Source organism: Atta cephalotes, assembly GCF_000143395.1.
Source record: "Atta cephalotes unplaced genomic scaffold scaffold00048, whole genome shotgun sequence".
In the NCBI taxonomy this organism is placed as follows: Eukaryota; Metazoa; Arthropoda; class Insecta; order Hymenoptera; family Formicidae; genus Atta; species Atta cephalotes.
Genome location: NW_012130112.1, coordinates 797,621 through 801,646, shown reverse-complemented (window position 1 = coordinate 801,646; position 4,026 = coordinate 797,621).

Here is a 4,026-nt window from a genome sequence, read left to right as displayed (position 1 = left end):
GAGAGAGAGAGAGAGAGCTTCTGTGAGCTTTTTGTTATGATCGCGAGTTACTTCATTATTCCGAGTTACAATTTCAATCTTCAACATTGCACACGACGCGCGATCAGTTGGATGATAATATTTGTATGCGTAATGAGTGCAGCAAAGTTTGCCAACAGTGAGTCACATGTGATTCATTGTAACAAGCGCTTTTTGAATCATACAATGTGATTAATACTCTCTGCGTATGCTTAATAAGAATAATATATACCCTCTGGAATCACTTGTGTTATTTGGAAATTAAAAGGTACAAGAATAAATAATATCACACGTGAAAAATGTACATCTTTACAGATTCATTTTCGTTATATATTTTCTTTGTATTTATCGTTCTCTATATTTACGAATATAATTTATATTCCTACAAGGTGTAGGAGAGCTGAAATGAATTGAATTTAATAGAACCGAGTATTCTTCCTAGACTCGTGATTGCATGTCGAAGAACTGGAAATCGCCATGACTTCGATATCGACTTCGGGGAATAATTGATAATCGAAGAACCACGTCGAAAGCGAGTTCACGTATGTTGTTTTAAAATTACAATGGTCTTCGAGATATTGGAATTTCCTTGACAATACAGTTCTCCGTGCGTGTTTCTTAAGATGTAGCTTTAAGCATGCGGACACAAATGCACAGCATATACGTGTATATTAAATGACTTACACTTGGAGAAGAAGACATAGGTGATGACAAGTATAAAAGTCACAAATGTATGCGAGTTTTATATATGTAAAATTAACGTACATAATTTAAGTATGTACATACATAATTAACTGATGAAAATTTTTTCACCTTTTCAGGGAAACTTAATTTTTTATATTATTTAAGTATTAAGATCTACTTTGAATTGGTAAGATCTTTCTGTTACTTATTATATGTTTACATTGTCGTCTCACGACGATGACATTTTGTCAATTTTTTGAGTTATGTCACTCTTTTAAAGTAAGGGAATAATATAAAACTTGTATACTATTATAATTTTTTAAAATTATGAATAGATATTTTGAAAACAATTGAGTACGGATCAATTGAATACCGTTCTGCTCCTAAAAAAACTTGTGAGATGGGTGCCCGTGAAAGCTCGGCAATGGGCGTCATTTTTTTTTGCTGAGAGCGGATATTTAAAATCGAGCGACATAAATGATCCCCGTTTACACAGTGAGGATTAAAAAGCGACATCGAATTTTTAGATCCGGCTTACTCAAATCTATTATTTATAGTGATGTTTTCATCTTTCATTCTCTCTAATGTTTTTTAATATTGTTGACAGTGTAATTTATGTATGCGAACGATCCTCATTTGGTCTGTAATTGTCCAACTAGCAATATAGCACGTCATGTAAGTTTTCTTGTAATGCTTTAATTATTATTTATTAAGTAATCACCGAAAAATTATTTTGTCTAGTAAGTCTGGAAATTTGATGATAACTGTGTGGATGAAGAAGTTGATAGTCAGTCTTATACACGCCACGTTTCACTGTTAGATTGTAGATTGTATTAAAAACATCGATATTGAACGTAATGTACATTAATAATTTTGTCGTAAGATAATCTCTATAGATAGATTTGATAATGGTCATCTTTTAATGGTTTAATGAATTATTACACTGAAGAGGATCGAAACGTATGGAATATTATATTGGATACATGTTATGGGTAATTATATTCGAATAAAGTCGAATATATCAATGTCAGCTTTTATTGGCATTTCTCATTTATTGATTTATTTTGTCAAAGCCTATAATCTCTCAACTTGTTGAATAATTACAATAAATCATTTTAAAATAGTTTCTTCAATATTATTAAAATTAATAATATTATAGTGTTAGAATTAATGTACATACATCATAAAGTCGAATAATATTTTATATTTGTTGCAATAATGTACGTTAATTCTACATACAAAACTTATTATCACTTGTATAGTTGCTAATGTTGCTATTACTATTGTACTCTTTCTCTTTTGTAAGTGCAGACTGGTGATCTTTCAGTCATAAACAGCAGCATTCTAGTTGAAAAGCGTATTGGTTTTTTTATTTAATTGAAAAATTTTCCATTTCTAGATAGATATATATCTTGCTTACGGCCGATTTTTCACAAATTTTAATTGAAAAGGAGTTTAATTTGAAGCACAATTGTCAAGATACATAGCATCAGCAAATTGAAAGCTGGTAATAGTCTGGCTTTTGCGAGTCAATTTTCGCAAAGAAAAAATCGACCGCGAGTTTACCGAAATTTTTTGGAGGGAGAAAATGTCCGGATCAGTCCGTGTGTACAAAGTTTGTTGCAACCGCGAATTGCAAACATCCAAGCTTTCCGTGCCGTAATTGTGGTCGAACGCAGTAATGAAGTAAAGCGCGCGAGATGCGTTTATCGAAATTCTTTTTGCACACGCACGTGCCTTTTAATCATGCTGAGCGCTTTTGTAAAATAATATGATCAGAATAGAAAAAGAGGGACGAGTCATGATGCCTCGCCTTCATAAACACAACGTGATCATTAATTAGTTTTCCCCGTGTCATTAATTAGTTTTTCCTTCGCGCTGGGAGAAACCGGGACTCGATGATTACGTTAATCGCGTCAATGTTCGCTGTGTTTAAAATTCTGACGATGATGTATCTTAAATTAAGTCCGCTAATGAGTGGACCAATGGATGGGATGAGATTGCCCGTTTATATTATCGGCTCTTATCGTGGCTATTCGTGCGCGCGTTGCGCACGCGTTGTCATTGATTCGATAAGCATCAGGGTCACGCAACGCGACGTATCACGCGTTCTGGCATCGCTATTAGAACCGCCTGAACGCGAATACTCTTATTAAGGGTAATTAATTTTTTTTCTTTCACGTCTCGGTTCAATGGTCCTTGTCAGGCACTCGTGTAATGCGTGTAAAACCATATCCAGATCAAACGAACGAGCGCGATCAAACACGAACGTTTGCTTTAACGTGAGCGACCGTACCTAGTGATACCGTTTGCAACTCACACGAATTGTTTGAATTTTTTTTTTTGCGTTTCGGAACAAATATTTCTTCAACGAGAATCAAATTTATGTCGAGATACATTCCGCTGAAAGTGGAAGCTGACAATGAATCGCGTGTTTTTAAAATAAAATCCTTTTTATCGCCATTATCTAAATATTTTAAATTAATTTAAAATTTCATTGAATAGATATCGTTATTCTTTTTACTTTAAATTTGATCATTTGCAATTGAAAGAATTAGGAAGGAATGAGTCACTCGTATATGTACATACATCAATACGCCCGACATTTGTTTCGTTTCGCGAACATGTGTACTTACGAGAGAGTGTTGGGAGAAAATCTGGAAAAATATCGGGAAAATATCCCCACGTCTGACCACATCGGGGTAAACCGGAGTCGAATTTCCAAGCGCACCAGGTGTAAGTTTTCCTGTTGCAATCTTGTCTCGCACCTGATACGCCTCACGATTTTTTGCTTCCATTGTGTCCTGACTGGCGGAAAAGATTGCGAGTCTTATTTATCGGTCATGACATTGTCAAGTTTGGGTAGCTAAGGGAACGTGCAATGAGGACCTTTTCTATCGTTTTCTCGCGTTTCTCTCACTATATCTCTCTTCTGCCTCCTGTTATGCTTTGTATTTCGAAGGCGTAAAGCGTGACAAGATTAACGAGATAAAGGGATCTGAAAAGGCGTTTTATTTCTCGCCATTTCGTTTATACCACGAGCGAGATGATGGTGTTAGGTGGCGGAATAGAATGCGACCGTATATTGTACACACCGTGAACAAACTTTAGTATCGCGGATTCCTCGAATGTCTAGGAAGGCATTACGCATTAAATTTCAACAAGTAACGTTTAATTTCTTAATATCTTTGTTCAGTTAAATCTTCTCAGACAATATTTTGAAATATGCACTAGCATGTATGAAACATTTAATTGAGAATCTCAAATGTATATATATATATATATATATATATATATCTTGAAGTAATATCTCTTGCAGTAATT